The following is a 22,766-nucleotide window of genomic DNA, read 5'->3' on the forward strand; positions in this document are numbered from 1 at the left end:
ACGGGGGGAGATAGACCCCCCTCCCAAAGAAAAAAATGTTTGTATTGAGCTGCTCTACAAAAACCCTTCATCAAATCCTGGCACCCAACTTATCCTACTACGTGCCGAAACAACATTTTTGTTCTATACCTAAAAGTTCGAATTTCTGTATCTGGGTTGAAATCGAAAAATTTTTGTTTCTAAGCCAATTTTGAAGTGATTTTCATAAAAAAATACCTCGATCAATTGGAAAATAGATATAGTTTTAGAATATATTTTTTAAATAGCATGTTGTTTTGAAAACATATACTTTAAATTGATGCCGAAGTTGGGCAAATGACAAAAAAAATTGAATTTTTGAACTTTGACATCTTATAAATTCTAAGTGGTTTAACCGAGTTACATGTTTTATACATTGTTAAAAAGGTATATTTATCTTCTATCAGAAACTGTAAAAAAATCGAAAATGGGTAAAAAATTGTCGAAGCTAGAATTTTTTCAATGGGTGAAGGTCCAAAAAACCGTTTTTTGCCCGTAACTCCAGATTTTGGGGGTGTTAGGGGATTTTCAAATACCGTTTCGTATTCAGTGCGACTAGCTCTACAAAACCTGATAGGTCTCCGCCCGCGTATATTTTGAGTGTTACACCGTGTTATTAGCCATTGAAACCATGGAGTACAACGTTTGTGAATCAACCAAATATTGGCTGTCATCAATAATGTCACTGCAATTGCTGATTTACATCCTAAAAGAACACTATTCGGTTCGTGGTAGTTAGTTTCGGTGGATAAAAATTCAAAAACTTGACGAACAATTTTGAAATTACTTTCTCTTGATAAAAATATCCAATTGACTATGAGCAGTTTTATTAAACAGTCAACTATAACTTGAACTTTCATTGTTCTGTCACTAACAACGTCGCGGTTTAAAAGTCCGCCTAAAAGCATTCTATAAAATAAAGCGGTATAACCAATTGCACAGATAGAAACAAAGAGAACAGTTATTTTTTGATGAAACTTATCAAATTTTGATACAAAAAGTTGTGATGTTCTATGATCAAAAGTTGTACACAAAAATCCATAGAATTTGGCTAAAAGCAAAAAGTAAAGAAAGTCCTTTTCAATAGACATCCTTGATGCAACTAACAATCCATCATTCGTTCCGTTTAAAGAGTATGATTCAATTATGCAATTAAGTCATTAAATATGCTTACACTCATTCGAATTATTGAATTTGAGTTTTAGATCTGATGTCATTCATTTGAATGACGACGTTCAAATTGCGAAAATTAATTGCATTTAGTTAAGTTACACAAACATAATAATGCTAAGCTCAGTAAAAGAGTAGTTTTAAAATGCATCTAAGTTCACTTCGATTGACGTGAAACGTCAAATTAAAAAAAAAAAAATGAAGTTAAATAACTACAAATAATTGCTAAGGATAAACAAAAGCTTTTTTCTAAACTTTTTGACCCTCCAGCAGTAAAGGATTATCTATATACATAAAAATTAAATGCTGTTCGTTAGTCTCGTTAGAACTCGAGAACGGCTTGACAGATTTACCTAATTTTGGTCTTTCAATATTTGTGGAAGTCCAGGTCAAGGTTTAAAAGGGCTTAGGGGAGAAGGGGGTACATTTGACACTTAGTTTTTAAAGGTCTGTATTTTCGAAAACTGTTAATGTTTTCCAATGTTTTGTTTTGTATTTGATTTATTGACTATTCAAGACTATACTAACAGTAAAGTTTTTTGTTTCACAACATTACAACATTAAAAAAAATAATCTTTTCTAAAAAAAAGTCATTTTGTCAAACGTGCCCCAGGACCGGGGCACATTTGACTTTAAAAGGGGTACATTTGACAATGATGGATTAAACCCCACATCGTGTGCATTATATTTTTAAAACTATCAGCGGATCTTGCTCTATTGTTTAATTAGAAAAAAAATAAATTTTTGGTTTTAAACCATCTACTAAACAATATAACGAAAAAAATTAATCAAAAATTTATTTTCTAAAAAGAAGAAGAAAAATCAAAAAAACCATAAAAAAATTTTTTAAAATCTCTCCATTTAAATCTTAATCAAAATTAATCGATGTCGATTTATTTTTAAATCATTTATTAAATATATAATTCATCAAAATCAACGTAAAACTGTGCCCACATTGCAAAAGTCAAAGGTGCCCCGAAGGAGCCTCATAACTGTTTTTCTTTTTTTCAATAACTAATACTATTTTTTTACAAATCTGGTTTTAATTTACTTAACATTAAGCATAGTGCTATCAAAATATTGATTCACCATTAAAAAAACTATTTTATTAGGTTCAGAAATCGCTTACATACCGGTGGTCAAAAATTAGATCAGAAATACAGGAAACACGAAAACACGTGGTACTCCGAGAAAAGTTAATGAAAAACTGCGAAATTTCACAAAATTTTTTTAAATCAAACAGGTAGTTCTTAGATTCGCCCAAAATCTATTTTTCACAAGCAATGGTTAAGGTAGTCCAATAAATTGTTTTTTTATTTTTATCATTCAGCTTTGAAAATCATCAAATTAAATACTTGTATGCATATAAAGTGGTATTCAAAAAATTTTGGTCAAGCATTTTATTACCCATTTTAGGCACAGTATTTTGGAATTCATGAGTTCAATATGGTTTAAATTCTTCATAAAAGTCATTGTTATTATGAATAAAAGGTACATTTGGCTGGTGATAGCAGTCCAAAACAAACGGAAGTAATTTAGTAAAAATGGGAAAAATCAGTTCGGAGTGCAAAGCCAATGTTTTGTGTCTGTGACGTCTGAATTTGATAAAGAGGAACACTTCTAAAAGGTTCAAACATTATTCAACAAATTGTGGCATTTAATTAATTTCAAATCCAAAATCGAAAAAAATCTATGACGTCAAGTTTTTGAGATATGTACATAAGGAGTTAAAAACTATTAGAAAGTATATTTCTTTGTTTATTAAAAAAATTAATTCTCAGTTTTATTGAACATTGAAATTTTTCATTACATCATGTTTTCTCATATTTACTTAAAAATATAGTTTTGACAATCATATACCCAAAAATATTCAATTGTGCTAATTTAAAAAAAAAAAAACATGAAATAGATTAATAGCGTCTATAGTACAGGTAAAATAGTACATAAAATCATTTTATTTATGGTTTTGATGACAAATTTAACATTTATAAATAAGTTCTTACACGTTTTACGCGATTCATTGGCTTTTTAAGACCAGTTACAGATTTTACTGTCTCTTCGAAAAAAACACCCTTTCACCAAAATTTTTTTTATGAAAACTCTTTATTCTTGCTTTCTATCCCAAAATCAATGTTTTTACCAAATTTCATTAGCGTGACCCATCATTTTTGTTTTCACTCAAAAAACCACCCTGTTAACCATGATATTTTTATAGACACTTAAGATTCTTGTTTCTGATCTTAAAAGTAACATAATTGCTAAATTTCAATAGGGTACCACTTATATTACTGTAGTATTTCACACTTTTTCAAATAAACCCATATTTTCTTTACTTGTAAAAAAAACACCCTTTCACATAAAAAAAATTTATAGACTTACATTATTCGTATGTTCCCATGGGAAAGAGAACATATTTAATGAATTTCGTAAGGGTACCATTGATTTTATTGGACTTATCGCGGATTTTTCCCTATTTCCCAAAAAAAACACTCTTTAACCTAAAATATTTGTATAGACTTTTTGAGTTCTTGCTTTCTGTTATAAATGAAACATTTTTACCAATTTTCATTGGTGTAACAATTTTTTCCCAGTTTTTGTGGTACTAATTCCGAATTTCATCATTTCTTGAAAAAAAACACACTTTCACTAAAAATAATTTTTTACTTTTTATAGATTCTTAATTCTTATACCAATCAAAACTATTTCACCAAGTTTTAAAAATTAATAAAATATAAGTTAGCTGTTATGATACCTTTCTCACACACAACTTAACCTATCAAAAAAACACCCTTTCACCCAAAATATTTTTAAAAACTTTATGAATCCTTTGTCCCTGTTTTATCTTAAACCTTCATCCCAAATTTTGTCAGTGTAGCATGTTTTTCACATGGGTTTCGGTTATATTTTACCTGTTGAGGTCAAAAAACAAGCACCCTGGTTTTTAATCGGAAATAACTTTTCTTAGAGCTATCGTATTGACTTTATTTTCATGTCATTAGATTCAGCATCAAAAAATACCTTGAAAACATGTGTCATATGATGATATTCAACAAACAATTTTTTTCAGTATATTTTTGACCTTCACCCCCTCCCTCTTGTCCGCGAAAAAACACCCTTCCACCCAACTTTTTTTTATAGACTTTTTTTGTACTTGGTTCTTATCCCAAAAGCAAACTTTTTGCCAAGTTTCATAAGTGGAACAATTTTTTTTTTATAAATGCCTATTTTACCTGTACTAGTATGTTTTACTAATTTCGAACCTTTTGAACTTTTTTTCAAAATGTTTCGTTTTTTTATGGAATATGAATTTATGAATCTAAGATCCAACACCTTTTTGACATGAATTTAGTCAAATTTGTAGCTTATTTTGAAAAAGAAATTTTTTGGAACCGCCATTTTGAATATTAGTATTATCCATACCAATATCTTCCAGTGTACCAAATTTCATAACATTTCGTTAAGAAATGGCCGTGAAAATGAATTTTGACAAAAAAAAAACAAAAGAGACCACTGTGCGTGTGCTCCGCAACGCACCATTAAGCCGATTATACTCGTAAGCCAGTAATTTGGATGTCACCAAATCCTTTGCAGTTCAATAATTGCAATATTATTTAAACTTACCTCAAATTACAAATTATTATCTCCAAAAGCTATTCCATATGAAACACCCAATGAAAAAATCGGAATAGAAGTTAAATACAAGGTAAGAATCGCATGAAAAAAGACACTGAGACAGTACCACTGGATAGTTGGCATCATAATGAACAATGCAGCCGATACAAATAGAAAAGACACTCCATAAACTAAATTCACTTCATCCGTACAAAGCGAAATTAAATCCGATTTTTTGCGCAAGCATTCACTTATTCGACGTGTGTTCAAATTTGTATGATTATATTTGTCCAAAACTTTAACTCTTTATTGCACATTTCTAAGGTATTTCTGATTGACAACTACACAAGAATAGAGCATTGAAAAAATACAAAGGTAACAAGATTGTAAGATACTAGTTATGGGAACTATCGAATAAAAACTAGCAAACTATCGATAGTTGTAAAATATTCATTCATTCGATAGTTTTAAATCATTCATTCATTCATTTAGTTACTATTTTTCAAATAGTTTTTTCATTCGAATAGTTTTTTTATACGATAGTTTTTTTTCATTCCCATAAGTTTTTTTATACGATAGTTTTTTCATTCAAATAATTTTCTTAAACGATAGTTTTTTTTATTTGAATAGTTTTTTAGTACGATATTTTTTTCATTCAAATAGTTTTCTTAAACGATAGTTTTTTCATTTGAATATTTTTTTATACGATAGTTTTTATTCGATAGTTTATTCGATAGTTTGTTCGATAGTTTTTATTCGATAGTTTTTATTCGAATGAATAAATGAATGAGGCCCATTTGCTCATACGTTACTTAAATATTTAAGTGAAACATAAAGCACTAAGTTCCACATTACGATTTGCACGAAATTCAATCTTCTTCATAAATCCCTCTAAGTTGAACATAACTTAGGGGGAAGAAATAGTAGAACATAAGCAGTTTATGTTCCACTTAAGTACTTTTTATTTGAGAAATAAAGACAAAATTGCTCTTGAAAAAAGATGTAGGTGTTAAAAAAAGCAGAAATTATCAAATCATTGACAATAACTTGCATTCATAAATATTTACCATCAGTTGATTACAAAATTTAACGCACCATTTTTTTCGATACTTTACACTATTTTTCTGTAGTATTTTTAATTTTATTTTGACACACAAACACATTCACAATACAAGCAATCCGTCATATTAATCAATTTTATTTGTTGATAAAAACGACATATTTACTGTCACTTTCACTATTTTCATTTGTTTCTGACAATATACAAAAGCATTAAATTAAATATTTAGCAAGATTTTTGCATTTTATTAGTTAAAATTGCTCAAAACAAATACAAAAAAAAATTACTTTTCTCTCGATTTGACATTTGAATTTGAAACTTTCAGCTATTTATCGAATGAAAGTGATTCATTGTTAGGTTGAACATAAATATTTTTTAGCAACTTGGAATAAACTAAGTAAAACATAAAAGCTATGTTCGACCTAGCTATGATTCAAATTTATGATCCGTATGAGCAAATGGGCCTATACTATTCGATAGTTCAAATCATTCAGTTACTAACTATCGACAGTTCAAATCATTTGATAGTTCCCATTACTATAAGATACTGCACAATGTTGCTAAAGCTAAAATACATGGAAGGGCTTCAAAGTAGATCCTTGAAATACGGTCAGAATTATAAGCACTACTGAAACTTGATATCTAGCTCCAAGGTTATGTTTGTTTTCATAAAGAGAATCTTTCTTCAGAAATATTAAAATTGCCTTTATAATCCTCAGGTGTGTGTCTTCCGATGTAAATGCATCCAAAATACCATTATGATTCTAACTAACGGACCAAACAAAACTTGAAGCTTGGCAATCGTGTTACCGGTTTCATTGCTCCCACAAACACTTAAGTCGACAGGGGAGCTTCGAGTAATACCAAGACCAATTTTCCATCAATCGAATCGATCGATTCTTCCCCAAAATTTCTCGAAAAAAAGACGGATTAAGAAATGGAATGTCAGAACAAAATTGGGACATTTTGGGACAGATTTCTAGTTAGGGTTCAAATAACAGGAATGTTCCGCAAAAATCGGGACTTTTTGGAGCCCTAATTAGGACCCTTTAATACCATTTACATTTTCTATGAAGTGCTTAGACTTTAGGCAACCAAAAACTTGGATATGAGTCGGAAAAAGAACTTGAACTTACCTGGTCCTCCAAATTATTTGCTTCCAAAGCCATTCCATAAGATACACTCAATGAAAAAATCGGAAAAAAAGATGAATACATTACACAGATCGGGTGGATAATATCTTTTAATATAAAATGAGACGAAATATATCGATATAAAACCAGTGGAATTGTTGGCATCAAAATGAACAATGTAGCAGACACGAATAGAAAAGACACTCCATAAACTAAATTCACTTCTTCTCTACACAACGAAATTAAGTTCGACCTTTTGCGTAAGCATTCACTTATTCGACGGGTGTTCAAATTTTTATGATTAGAATTTGTCCAAAATTTTAACTCTTTATTGCACATTTCCAATGAATGTCCGATTAAGACAACTACATATGAAAAGAGCATTAGAAACATACAAAGGTAACAAGATTGTAAAATACTGCCTAATAATGCCAGCATTAAAATCCATGGAGAGGTATTCATTAAATACGTCCCCACTTGTAATATGGTCGGAATAATCAGCACCATTGAAACCCAATATTTAGCTCGAAGGCTATGATTATTTTGACATAGAGCATCATTGTTCAAAAATATTAAAATTTTCTTTATAATCTTGAGGTGAGTCCTGCGATGTAAATGCATCCATAGCAGCATTATGATTCTCACTAAAGGACCACCCAAAAGCTGAATATTTGCAGTTGTGCCACCAGTCTCATTAAGCAATGTATATACACTTCTATCCAAGTACATGTATATAGCTAAGCCCGAAATGTACATTGCAGTACATAAAAATAAAGTATTTATTTTATCATACATTTTATCGAATAGTGTCACAACAAGTTTCGATGATTTTTGATCATAAGTTGTTGCAAGAACACCAAAATACTTAGCCAAACGAAGGCAAAACACAAAGTCCTGCAATAAGGACATACTGATATGCACTAAAAAGTTATAGTTTCTATCTGATATTTTTGTCTTAACTTCTTAAGTTAATGAGTTTATCTACTTGAACCGAATGAACGTTTTGTAAACAATAAAAATGAAGGAGTTCTTGAGAAAACTTTAATAAATTGAAATTGAACAAAATAAGAAAAGTCAATTAAATAAATTTAAAATAAGTAAACAGCTCCATTGGTGTGTATATTTACATAGTTCTTTCAAATTAAGTTTTCATAGATATATAGAATCAATTAAAAAGAACTGCTGAACTGCTTTTCTCTTTTTGTAATAAAAGAGAAAAACAACCCTACCCAAACTAACAATAGATTCTACGAACGAAGGAAATATGTATTTTACAAATTGACGAATTTATCCACTAATCCGTTAAAAGATGTAGGTACATATGTAGGTAGCCGTCGCCCAGGGGCGCAAGTATTGAGGTGCGCCGAAGGCGTGTCGAACTTTTACAAAAGTTATATAAATAACGAAATCTTTCCAACCGATGTTTTATTTATTTTTACTTTCACAAAGGCACCCCAAATTTTTTTTTCTATTTTACTTTTTCAACGGCGGTCGTATTTTTTTTTCCTTAACTTTTTGAAGAATGAAGGCGCCCCCCAATTTTGGGACAATCGCGTCCAAAATCAAGAACAAGGCGCCCCAATTTCTTTTGGAAGACTAAAGCAATCTTAATATTCCTCCAACCAATTTAATTTTTGCAAAGGCGCCCCTTTTTATAAATCATTAAATCATAGCTGGTAATATCGAGAGGGAGTGTGTTTCTTTATTTTTTCCAGATATGGAAAAGAATAGGCCGACAAGACAAAATAGTTTATGGAGAATATCCAGATTGTAATAATGAATAAAGAAACAGAAGGGAGACAGACAGAATCCCGAAATCCAAAACCCAGAAAGCCTAAAATCCAGAAAACCCTAAATCTCGAAAACTCAAAAACCAGAAAAATCAAAATCCCGAAAACCTGAAATCCCGAAATCCCAGAATCCCGAAAAGCCAAAATCCGGAAAATAAAAAAAAAAAAAAAACTCTTCAAAATTGTGTTTCACTGAAATTTTAACTGAAACATAAAATTAAAACCAATTAAATAACAATTTCAACACACAATTATTATAAGTTAAATATTAAAATTCATAATTCCAACTTAACTCAATCACAACAAAACACTGCTGAAAGCGCAATAAGAAATTGAGATTTTAACGGAATTATAAACTTTTATTGTTTTTTACGTGCTATCACCTTAATTACACACTAATTGTTTTCGAAACCGAAATTCCAAAAAAATGTTCGAGATTTCGGGATCCCATTCTGGATTTTGGGGTTTCGGGGTTCTGGGTTTTCGTGATTTTAGGTTTTCGTTTTAAAATGATTTTTTTAGAGGCGCCACTTGCAATCTTGCCCAGGGTAGTGCTTAAACCGGCACTGGGTAGATATGAGCTAAGTTGTGATTTTTCAATCATTATAGGTACTTTCAGTTTTAATTGTCATTTTGAACTGTGATTTCAAAAACAAAATTATGAAGTTCCAAAAAAATTACACTAAGAAAATCAAAATAATTTCAACCATTTTACAACGTTCGGATTGTTCCAGATGCCCGTTTATTAGAACTTTTTCAAAATCGTGTTTATTTTAACTTTTCGAGTCGTTTTGAACCTCAAACATCAAACAACATCGTTGTTAAATAAAATAATACCTTGAGACCGAGTTAATGTGCGCGGTATTCATACCGTTTAAACATAATAAAGCCTACATAACACCAAACATAGAGACAAAAAAATAAGAACACTTCCAAATATTTCTTTTTCCAGATTCCTTAAAATGAAAGGGGCATTATTTTCAAAAGACAATTTTGGTAATCACTTTAAGGAGTCGGTTCCAGAACAAAGTTTTTTTTTGCGAAGGCCTTTGACGTTTTGGCATATGTAATATATGTAAAGCAGAGTCAAGCATTCTCAAAGATTTATTGGGTTAGGATTGACATTTAAGGATTAAGAGTTTGAGATTTAAAGTTTGACCTACTTCATGGCAAATATGATATTCTATTAAAGTTCACACACTGGCCTTATCATTTTCAACTTTGGTCCTTGCATCAGAAAATGTAGATGAAATATAAATTCATTGCACAAGAAAACTTGCGTTTCATTATTTAAACTTACCTCAGATTCCAAATAATTTGGTCCTAAAGCCATTCCAAAAGATACACTCAATCATAAAATAGAAAAAAAAATATATGCGTGATAATTATCGCGGGGAAAAAGCTTTTTAATTTAAAATATAAAAGACTTCCAGAGAGTAACAGTGGAATTATCGGCATCATAATGAATAATGTAGAAGTCACGAATAAAAAATACACTCTAAAAACGAAATTTACGTCTTCTGTACACAACGAAATTAAGTCCGATCTTCTGCGCAAGCATTCGATTATTCGACATTTGCTTAGTTTCTTATGATTAGCATTTGTCCAAAACTTCAACTCTTCATTGCATGTTTTCAATAAATGATTGAGACTACTAAACACAAGCAAAAATACAAAGGTAACAAGATTGTAAAATAGTGCAAAACAATACCGTAGTTAAAATGTATTGAGTGGAGTAAATGCCAGCCAGCAATTATTGAAAGCCGGTTTTTAGCTCCAAGACTATTATACTATTTCGTCAAAGACCATCATTCTTCGGAAATGTCAAAATTTTCTGCATAACCCTGAGTTGAGTCTTTCGATGTAAATGCATCCATAATGATTCGCATAAAAGGACCCGACAAAAGTTGAATTTTGGCAGTCGTGTGACCAGTTTTATTATTCATTGTATATACACTTCTTTCAATGTAGAAATATGTAGCTAGCCCCGAAAACAACATTGTGGTACATAAAAGTAAAGTAATAATTTTATCATATATTATATCAAATAGTGTCACAATAAGTTTCGATGATTTTTGGTCATAAGTTGTTGCAAGAACACCAAACCACTTAGCCAAACTAAGGCAAAAAACAAAGTCCTGCAGTAAGGACATATTGATATGCACTAAAAAGTTATACATAGTTTTTTTCTTAAATACAATATTTCCTATATTTTTTTTTTATTAGATTTTTCTAACTCAATGAATATTTTGAATGCATTAAAAATGTATAGTTAAGTTCATGAGAAACGCTCATTATTTTATCAATTTGAAATTGAGTGGGAATATTTATGGGAAACCGGAAACGTCAGTAAAATTCTAAATAAATAAAAATACATTTCAGTTGATGTTTATTTTTATTTTATTTTATTAAAAATTGCTAAAAGAATTCGAGTACCTACATGTTATTGGAAAACCTAATTTACTTTACTATTTTTCTTTGTTTCATAGTTTTAGATCTATTAATGAACAGGTATATAATAGGCTGACCAGACATCCACTTTGAGTCTAGTATCTTTCCTTGAAATTCGTCTATTTTATCATTTTTATTCTTTGTTCTCCAAACAAACCTAGGAACAATATTTGATAAGAATACGACTTTAAGAATTGAGTTTTTTTGAATTGACAAATTTTATCACTTGGAAGCTTTCGATGCTTGTTGTAATTTTTTTGTGTAGGCAAAAATCTATACTAGATGAAGGGAAAGTTGTAAGGTCGTACGAATTAAAGATGCACGAATTTTATTTTGAAACTAATTTTTGGCCAAAAAATTAATTTGTGTACTCTTTTTCGAGCCAAAAAAATAAACAATAGTTTCTCATTCGAATAGTGTTCTTAAACGATAGATTTTTCATTCAAATAGTGTTTTATTACGATAGTTTATTCGATAGTTTTTATTCGATAGTTTTTTTTTCGATAGTTTTATTCAATAGTTTTTATTCGAATGAATAAATGAATGAACTATTCGAAAAAGAGTGTGTGTACACATGTACACGCGACTGAAGTTATACTTCTCATTCAGTATATGTAAATGAATTTCATTTGATATTTTTAATTTCTATTATGAAGTAATTAATCCACACTTAGTTTTTTTACATTTTTATCAAGTGAACAATAAATTAATTCTTTCATCATCCTTGCGTCCATGTAGTTTTCAATTTATTCTGTGAAATTTACTCATGTTGTGCGGTTCAGAACTTACGGTTTAACGAAAGTAAATGAATTGCGCATAAAATATACGATATGGTAATTTTTTGAGAATTGTGTGTGTGTGCTTCAGTACTAGTAGTAGCAATATGGAACTTGCAGGGTTGCTACAAAGCTCAAAAGTTAGCTGAGCTCAGCTCACAGCTCAGCTCAAATTTTGAGGTAGCTCACTTTTGAGGTATGTACCATAGCTCAGCTCATTTGAGCTGAGCTGAAAGTGAGCTAAGCTGATGGTTGAGCTGAGCTATTGGGTGAGCTAAGGTAAAGTGAGCTGAGCTGAGCTGTGATGGGTTAGGGGATACATTGATTTTTATTTGGAAAGTATAATGAAATATGAAGATATTTTAAACTTTTATAAACACCATAGCTTAAGATGTTTGGTTCTAGTTATTAATGGAATTATTTTAACACATGATCTTTTTTCTTGGTTTTTTTAAAAGTAAATATATTTCTATTTTTTTACTAAAATATTTCTTTTTTTATCATAAAAAAAAATTCCGGTACAATCCGGTTTTTCGACTTTTTTCAAAATTCCGAGAAAATCGCGTTTGAAAGTTGGGGTAAATTTTTTTTTCGAAAAATCCCGAAATCTTTGAACGCGCCTGGAAGCTAAACCGCTTGAGAGCAATTTTTGGGAGTGATGCCAAATGATAGCTTGTGTCATGGGCCTACACTTTGCACATTATCAGATTTTTAAAAAATCGTCTTCCATGTTAAACCGCCACATCATGCCTTTTTTTTCAGAATCGTGCCTACTTTTTTTTTTACTTTTAAGTTCTCCCGGTTTGAGAACGCGTGGACCTACAGGGATGGGAGTTGTACCCAAATGTAAGTTAGAATCCCCGCTACCTTTTGGCATCAAAAATTTTATTTCCATTTTCTTCAAAATTCCGCGATATAGGCGTTGGAAGTTGGCTGCGCGAAAAAACTTCTGGGAGCTGAACGCTTTGATCTAGAGACAGGGGAGTGGTGCCATATGAAAGCTTATATTCTCAGCTAACCGATAGTGGTATAATCCGGTTTTTCGATTTTTTTCAAAATTCCGAGAAAATCGCCTTTGAAAGTTGAGGTAAATTTTTTTTTCGAAAAATCCCCGAATCTTTGAACGCTCCTAGAAGCTAAGCCGCTTGAGAGCAATTTTTGGAAGTGATGCCAAATGATAGCTTGTGTCATGGGCCTACACTTTGCACATTATCAGATTTTTAAAAAATCGTCTTCCATGTTAAACCGCCACATCATGCCTTTTTTTTCAGAATCGTGCCTACTTTTTTTTTTACTTTTAAGTTCTCCCGGTTTGAGAACGCGTGGACCTACAGGGATGAGAGTTGTACCCAAATGTAGGTTAGAGTCCCCGCTACCTTTTGGCATCAAACATTTTTTTTTTCATTTACTTCAAAATTCCGTGATATAGGCGTTGGAAGTTGGGGAGCTCACTTTCAGCTCAGCTCACTTTCAGCTCAGCTCAAATGAGCTGAGCTATGGTACCTAGCTCAAAAGTGAGCTAGCTCAAATTTGAGCTGAGCTGAAATGTGAGCTTTTTGCAACCCTGGCAACTTGCCACATGGAAATTACCACATGCAACTTGTCGCATGCAACTTCCCACATGCAACTTGCCACACGCAACTTGCCACATGCAACTTACCACACGCAACTTGCCACATACAACTTGCCACACGCAACTTGCCACATGCAACTTACCACACGCAACTTGCCACATACAACTTGCCACACGCAACTTGCCACATGCAACTTCCCACATGCAACTTGTCACATGCAACTTCCCACATGCAACTTGCCACACGCAACTTGCCACATGCAACTTACCACACGCAACTTGCCACATACAACTTGCCACACGCAACTTGCCACATGCAGCTTGCCACATGCAACTTGCCACATGAAACATGTAACTTGCAACGTGTTGTGTGTTTTATGTTTGCCGTACTGCGGCGTACTGCATTTTTAAATACTAAAGTACTGCCTACTCTAAAGGTGAAACGACAGCCCTGCTACCCAGGGTGATCGCGTCATAATCCCTTTGACATTCTTGTCAAAAAGTAAATTTTCATACTCCACCCTCCCATAAGAAGTATAACTTCAATAATTCAAATTATTGGATAGTTCCCATCACTAGTAGACAAGACTAAAATTAATAAACTAAAATTTTTTTATTGAATTACTTTAACACCGTTTTAAATGATTTTTAAAGGAATTTTAGAAAAAAAAATTCAAAATCGTTAGAGTCGTTTGTTTTTTAAATATTTTTTTTTTATTTAGTTACTCAAACTAATTGTGTTCTAATGTAGGTATGTATGTGTTTGTATTAATTTTTTATTAATAAAGGCCTGACGATGACCATAATCATCCTCGAAACGTCGCAAAACGAATAAAAACTTCTTTTATTCGACCTAAAATACACAAAACATCTTCAACTGCTAACAGAAAATCGCTCCATGAGTTTGTAAGATTTCAACCCAACACAAAATGCTGAATTTCATGCAAATCAAACCGAATTTTTTCTTTAAATTTTTTTCAAAGATATTTTTCAACCTATTTTCATAATACATCGTTGAATTTTGAAATAAATATTATTTAATTAAATAATAATGACATGTTCTACAACAAGTCCATATATGCCTAAAATCGCTTTCAAACAAATTTTCAAAACTCAAACTTTTTTTTAAAATCAACTTAGATTTTAATGAAAATTAGCCCATTTAAAAACAAAAATCTTTTTTTTTTAATCAAAAAATTAATATTTTGCTATAAACAAAATTCATTTTAATTTTTTAAATATTTTATAAAAATTTAACAATGCATAAATTTGTTAAAGAAAAGATTATAACTTTTGCCATAATATCGAATGGAGTTAAAAACAATTTTTCTACCCCACCTCCATTTTGTTTGTATTCTTACCTCTTCCGATGGATCATAATAAAAAATCATTATTGGAAAAATTATCGAAGGCGTTATCCATAAGATACAAGATATCAAAATAATATAGACGTCATGTAAAAGATCTCTCTCTGACTCATCAATTTGAATTAACACATAGAATGGACCTGCTGGCACAATACTTAAGGCAAGCACCATAATAAACAACAACGGTATACCGTACATCCAGCTTATTTGAATTTCACATATTTTCACAATTTCATTTCGATCATTCAAGATCTGTTTGATTACACTAAAATTTTTCACAACTTCACTTTCTATTTTCTTGTTCATAGACAAAATAATTTCCTTAGTGATGTAAGCCAACATTGTATGCAAAGTTGCAATTGATCCAACATAAAGTGTTTGAAAAATATAATTCACATGAAAACATACTGCTTCCAATTGGTGCCATAATCCAATTACACTTAAATTTAACAAACAATTTGCAATGCAAACAATACAAATGATAATATTCAATTTAAATAATTTCAAACATTTATCACGAATAATATTGTTTTTTGGAGTGTATTTGCTTTCAATTCGTACAACACTTTTTATAATACTCAAATTGGTTGTTCTGTAGGTAAACATAAACAAATTTATGATAATTTGAAAAAATCCTGAATAAAATAAAACAATTATCTCAAAGATTGTCCCAAAAACACTATAGGATTCATCCTCTAAATTTAGCGAGGTACTAATACCATCAAGGATAAATACAAGTACACAAATTATAATTATTAAATTATACACTGCAAATATTATAATTGATATCCAATGAGAAAATTGAGTTTTTAATTTGATTTTTTCGTTTTTGATTACTGGAAGGAAACCAGCAAATTTTAGACAATTTATTTGGTATTGTAATCCTTTTCGAATGAACATTCTTATATTAACTGAATATTTTTAAGGCATTTGTTATTATTGTAACTTCCTTTATTACCTTCTAATCGAATAAAAGCTTTGTTTGATTTATTACCTTAATTATTGATATGAGGAGGTAATATTAATGCCATTGCACGATTGAATGCCTTCCTGCAATGAATTTTTACTTGCGATATTCTATTATATATATTAAAGTTTGGTTTTGTGTACGTTCGCTAACCGGCCACACAGACTGACTCATTTTCTTAATTTTTTTTTTGAAATCAAAGAGGCATAAGAGGAGAAGGTTTAAGGCAAAAAAAAATCCAGATTTTATAGGGTAAATAGGGGTAACACGACATTGAAAAAAGAGGCTATTTTCTAAACGGTAAGTCGTAAAGAGTTGACTTTTTTTTAAATGATAGACAAATTTATTCAATAGTTAAAAAAGGTAGGTATTGAAAAAATTCAAAAAAATTTCAAAACCAAGTTGTGAAGGTTTTTTTGCAGTCATAGACCTTCGACAAAAGACTAATTACAGGTACGCAAAATTTTGCACAGAAATTTGAGTTACACCATGAGAAAGATATTAAAAAAAAAAATTAGGAGTCTAAAACGGATTTTTTTCATAGGCCCTGTATTTTGAAATAAAAATTTTTGAAAAACAACCTAATTTTTTAGGGCCATTTTTGAGTAGTCTTTTATTTTTTTGGAATTTTTAAAAGTCTGCAAAAAATCTCAAATTTATAGGAAATATAGGTTTTGATCATGCGCATGCATGTACAAACTTTTGAATTTTTAAATCGATTTTTGACCGAATAACGGGAAAAACAATTTTTTTTTGTCCCAAGTTTTTTGGCCGTTTTTAACAGTTTTTTATTTTTATCTTTTTTTCTTCAATAGATAAATGAATGAAATTTACAGTGTAGATAGATAATAGGCAAGACTATATTTGTACAAAGTTTCAATTAATTTTGTAATGACAAATTTGAAATATCGGTAAAATAAAACTCTATTTTTCAACATATTACATCTTTTGATAAGGGAGCTTAAAAAAATTTGATTTATCTTTATTGAGCATCCTGATAATATTACCTTTCATTTGATATATCACACATAACGCTACACTAACTACAAGCTTTACAATGGTAAATTAAAAAACTTAAAAAACGTTTTAAACATATGCCACTTTTTTTTTTAATTTTAAAAGTGAATATTTTTAAATTAATTGGACGAACTTTTCAAGTTTTGATTTCCTTTTTGTATTGCTAATTATGACAAATTACAAAGTCGAAAATAGAAATAAATACAAGAAATGGCGGAACGAAGTCCGCCGGGTCAGCTAGTAGGTACTATATATCAAGTTATGCATTCGTACAAAAAAAAAAAGTTGAGATAGCATTTTTCCATGACATTACGATGATTGAGAATACCAAAAAAGTGGGTCCCGGAAGTCCGTCTGTCTGCCTGTATAAGGAGCTACAGCCTAAACGGATGGACCGATTAATGTCAAACTTGGAATGTAGCGTTATTTAGCGACTCTCCAGAGGGGTTTTTGGAATTAATTTTTTTGGACAAAAAATAACGGTACCTGTCATATAAAAATTTCGGAAAAGTGTAATTTTTTGAAAACGGCTACGGTTTTAAGACAAGGTCTATATTCCAATGAAAAAACTTTTTTTGAAAATCATTATTAACGGTACCTGCCATAGAACCGTTTTTTTCAAATCCGATTATCTCCGAAACTGCTCATTTGATTTCAACGAAACTTTTTGTGCAGAAGCATTTATATAATTAAAATATAAGCCAAATTAAAATTTCGAAAAAAATAATTTTTGGATTTTTAAAAAAATTTTGAAAATTTTTTTTTGAAAAACAAATTCTCAACAACGGGATATTGAATTTTTTTGAAATTTTGTTTTTAGAATTAGATTAGTGATTTCTACAAAATGGCATACCAATTTTATTTTAAAACTTTTTTTCCAAAAAATTATTTATAAAAAATTGGTATTTTTAAAAAACGGCTCTAACAATTTTGAAAATTTTTTTTCTATCAAAACTGCATACTTGTTTTGGAGGGCAATTTTATTTCAGATTTTATTTTATTTTTTTAAAAAACGAATTTTATTTTTTTTATATTTTTTTTTTTTTTTTGTAACCATATAGTAGGTACCTACATTTTCCAAATTTTTTTATAAAAAGTCTTAAAAATTTAAGCAACTTGAACTCTAAGAGCAAGTTCGTGCGACCCAGTCGTGCATTTTATTTATTTTTACGTAAAGATTTTTGTAGGTATAATAAATTTAAATCGGACTAGTTTTTTGTAAGAAATACAAGAATACAAATAAAAATGTTTCTTTAATAAATAATTACCTTTAGTTTAAAAAAAATATAAACTAAGTTTAAAAAAGGGTCAAGAACTTATAGCCCCACTCGCGAGTTTGCCAGTTATTGTGACTGTGAGTAGGATAAATTAACACAAAAACACATTTTACAAGAAAGGACTTATGCTCTGCCATTTTTCCTAGACCTGAAGCCATAAATCTTGATGATGCGATCAATAGAACTCAAGATGTAAGCCTTTTAAGCGGCTTTGTTTTAGAGAGTTTTCTGTTTTATTTTTTTTTTAGAATTCAGAACTCTAACAGAATAGAGCCGATATGTAATGGGTACACTCGGGTGTATACGTAATTATTCCATTTTTTTTTTTCTTAATGGAAAAAATATTTAAAAGAGGATCAAGTTTTATCGAATCAAACAATAAAAACAGTATATTAATTTAAATAAAATACACAGGTATGCAATTTTATAAAGAAAAGTTTGGCTTTAATGCGATAGGTTTACTACTTTATCAAATAAATGCAATGCATTAGTTCTTTATATTTTTTCTGGTTGATATTTTTGAAATAATCTTATCGTAAACAATTGAGTTTCAGTTAAAAAAAGCCAATGGGTTGCAAATTGTTGAGGAGTTTTATGTGGTAAGTAGGTATATTCAAAATAGGAATTTTGCAACATTTAAGGGGCTGACTTTGTCAAGTGTTATGGTTGAAATATGCATTCAAAATCATCTGTTGGCAGTTTTTTTCCTAATTAAAATAAAAAGGTTTAACTGATGTACATTTCTTGTTGCATTATGAAATAATGGATGACGATCTTAGCTCTTGAAGTTATGATAAACAATATTAAAAAACCAAAGCCACCGTTCTCCAAAATATTACAAGGTTTTGAATATAGCCTCCGTGGCGCAATTGGTTAGCGCGTTCGGCTGTTAACCGAAAGGTTGGTGGTTCGAGTCCACCCGGGGGCGGTTTATTTTATGAAATTGTAAAATATAAATTTTAAACTCACACCAATTTAAAGAGTCCATAGTGCAGCGTTGCCACAAAGTCGGGCCATTTAGCTCCCTATTTTATATTTTGGTCCTTTGCTCGGCCCAATAAGAAATTATCCTCGAATCCAGATTTTAGAAGATTTATCTTCATATCGAGCTTACTAATAATTTAAAGGCTTTGCAAAATTAAATATAAACCATCACGATGCATCGCAACTACAATGAGTTTGCACCACAAATAAATTGGCATGTATACTGAATTCATTAATTTATATCGTTTAGTAATTTGTCTTTTCTCACGTCAGTTATTTTTATTTATTTTTAATAAGTGGCTCAAAGCTAAAAAAAAGTCTGTGAAAGTTTTAAATGTACATCTGTGACTTTTTAAAATTTCTTTTGTAAACTAGTTAGATTGAAGAAATTTGTGGCCAATAAAGACCTTTTAAATATTTATCAGGTTTTTACATCCTAAAATGACGTTTGTCCTATATGCAAAAAAAACTTCATTTAAAATTTTAAAAGTCTGTTAAATGTTTATGAAATCGGCCATTAATGCATTAAACAAATAAAAAAAAAACAAATAAAATTTTTAATAAATTGTAGATTTATGTTTTAAAGAAGGAGTTTGTTAGTAAAATATTTGGCCCACACTTTTGTCAAATGGCCCTCAAAAAATTTCGAAATGACCCTCTCTGCTTTTTTTTTCGCGGCAATGCTGGGCCAGTGGTGATGTAGCCAACATTTGGTTGGTTATGTATATTATGTACCTACTAGGTAGCCCAGTGTCGGATCCAGGATATAGAGAGATAGATAGGATAGATACAGGGTGTTTTCATAAACGTCGGAAATCTGCGTCAGTCCAATCGTCTTTCTGCTTTGCTGCATTAATGATGCCAACCAATTCTGCAGAATGTTTGCAGGCCTGCGTTGGTACAATTTTCAGCAGTCACTGAGGGTTCATAAACGTCAGAAAAAAAAATATAAAAAAATTACCACAGAATGAGTTTTGTTTAAGCAAAAAAATATTTCTTTTTCAGTTCCCGAAAATATTGATTTTAATAACACGAAAAATTTGTAAACCGTGTTACATTAGGGTGGCTAAAAAAAAAATGCTTTCGTAAATGTTAAATATACCATTTTTCTGAGCCCCCTAATTTTCTGAGCTACCCCAATTTTACATTATATTTCATAAACCATGTTTTACAAACTTTCTCGGCAGTGAAAAATTATTTTTTTTGTAATTAATTAAAAAAAAATTTTGAACCACCCTAATGGAAATTTTTTTTTTTCTTCGATAATTTGGTCAAAACAATATCCACGTTGATTTTTTTGGAATTCTTCAAGCAACTGTAGAAGATAACATTTTTTAGAGCCACCCTAATACGAAAAAAAAAAAAATCATGTGTGCAATTCACACGTGGTAGAAGTGAAACCTTAAAAAATCATTTTTCTTGCAAAAAAAAAAATAGAAAAAATCTACCTATTTTTATTCTATCACCTTCAAATCCATGTTTTTTATATGACAATTTAAATAAATTTTATATCATCTGAAAGCTTATTGTCTAAGCTCAAAATATATATATCGATCAAGTCTATGAAACATCTACAAAAAGAGCTAGAATTTTTTGAACTCGATCAATTTCCATCAAAAAAAGCGAAAAAACACGTATTTGTATCTTCTCACACTATTAAATCCATTTTTTCCCTAACAACCTATACAAATTTTTACACCATCTGAAAGCTTATTGTCTCAGCTCAAAATATATATATCGAACAGGTGTATGAGACATCTACAAAAATTGTTACAATTTTTTAAACTCGATGAAATTTCATCCAATCATCCATCATTTCTATGTTCTCATGCTATTAAATCAATTTTTTTGTTTGACAACCTATACAAAATTTTATACCAAGTGATAGCTTATTGTTTCACCTTGTATAATGATGCAGAAATCTTATTTCAAAGATGTCTACAAGAGAAGTTAGAATTTTTTAAAGTCAACCATGTCGAATTTCCAGACTGAGATTACGGTACTTCCAACACTGGTAGCTGGTCATCGCCAACAGATCTCCACAGGTGTTTTGAGGTATTTTAAAATTTTTTTCAATTTAAGATTGTGTAACTTGTAGAGCACGTAACGTTATGTGTTATATATCAAATAAGAGGTTATGTTATCAGCATGCGTATTAAAGTTAAATCAAATTTGTATGTGCACTAGATCAAAAGATATAACGTGTGTTGGAAAAGAACATCTTTTTACCGTTATCTCCGAAATTTGAATATCAAATTAATTGAAATTTTGTACAATTATAATTTATTTAATTACCTATCTACAGTACAAATTTCATGCATCTATCTATTAAAACAAAAAAGTTATAACAAGTTGAAGTCGTGTCGCGTTTTCGTTTCATCTTGTTTCAAATCGCTACGATACTAAAGAAGTTTTCACTTCAAAAATTATATCTCAAAAAACACGATTTCGAAATTTTCTTTGTCATTAAAATTTAAATTTTTAGAAAAATGAAAAAAAGAAACATTTTTCAACCGCAAAGCTTTCTACAAGAAAGGATTTAATTTTTTTTAATGAGTCAGCTCACATTTTCAATTATCAGGTGCGCATTTTGTTCCTTTTTATACAAGTTTTGACAGCTATAATCGTTTTTGATCTTACAACCTTATAACGGACTACTCACCATTTATCTTAACTTCTCCTTCACAGCTATGATGGTGTTTTTAAAACCTTTTTTCTTTCCTCAAATCTTGAAATTAAAAGTTGAACCCAATCACTGCGCTCGAAATTAAATTTTTTTTTTCGTCTGAAAAAACCAAGTGATACCATTCTTGAAAACTCTAATCGCAAGATTTTCTGTAGCAGTTTTTCATCGAAATTTTTGCTTGATTCTTAATTATTCTTCTTTCTTATCGTGCGATTTTTTTTTTTTAATTTTCTTCTTATTTATTAGCAGCAGCTCTTAAAATTATTCCTGAACAAGATTTAATAATCAAGAATTCGGTTCTCAAAAATATTAAAAAGCTTGAATTGTAGCCTCTGTGGCGCAATTGGTTAGCGCGTTCGGCTGTTAACCGAAAGGTTGGTGGTTCGAGTCCACCCGGGGGCGCTTCTTTTTTTTAATTGTAGACAAGTACTCAGATCGAGCTAAATTTTAACTATCCCATACAAAATTCTCTCAAAAATTTAACTTTTCTAAATTTTAACTAAGCCGAGTTATGCACTGATTCAGCTAGAAAATCATACATTCGTTTCAAATACTGAACATTTTTTTATCTGTCACAATAAGTAAAGAATATCGGAGGAAAAAAAAACTCGGCAAAGATTTAGCTCGTTTTGGATACTTGGTACTTGGTTTTGGTAGGCTTAAATGAATCTGCGTACACTGCCGATCAATAAAATAGGTTCACCTTTGCGATATTCTTATAGGCTCTTGTATGTAAGTCATATTTTCCATATGGCCTTGAATTTGAATCGTCATAATTCTCTCTTTGTTTACCGGAAGTCCATGTTTTTAGAATGTGATTTTGTGTTAATTTATCCTACTCACAATAACCCAATAAAAAGCATATAAGGCCGCGATTTAAAGCTA

General features: G+C 30.4%; 2 non-coding genes across 2 annotated transcripts; both read left to right on the forward strand.

Moving 5' to 3' along the window:
- Window positions 1-19,065: 19,065 nt before the first annotated feature.
- Window positions 19,066-19,139, forward strand: Trnan-guu (transfer RNA asparagine (anticodon GUU)). Its single transcript has one exon. It is a non-coding gene; the product is annotated as a tRNA-Asn (tRNA).
- Window positions 19,140-22,209: 3,070 nt separating this feature from the next.
- Window positions 22,210-22,283, forward strand: Trnan-guu (transfer RNA asparagine (anticodon GUU)). The gene has a single exon. It is a non-coding gene; the product is annotated as a tRNA-Asn (tRNA).
- Window positions 22,284-22,766: the final 483 nt, after the last annotated feature.

Source organism: Episyrphus balteatus, chromosome 1 (genome assembly GCF_945859705.1).
Source record: "Episyrphus balteatus chromosome 1, idEpiBalt1.1, whole genome shotgun sequence".
Taxonomy (NCBI): Eukaryota; Metazoa; Arthropoda; class Insecta; order Diptera; family Syrphidae; genus Episyrphus; species Episyrphus balteatus.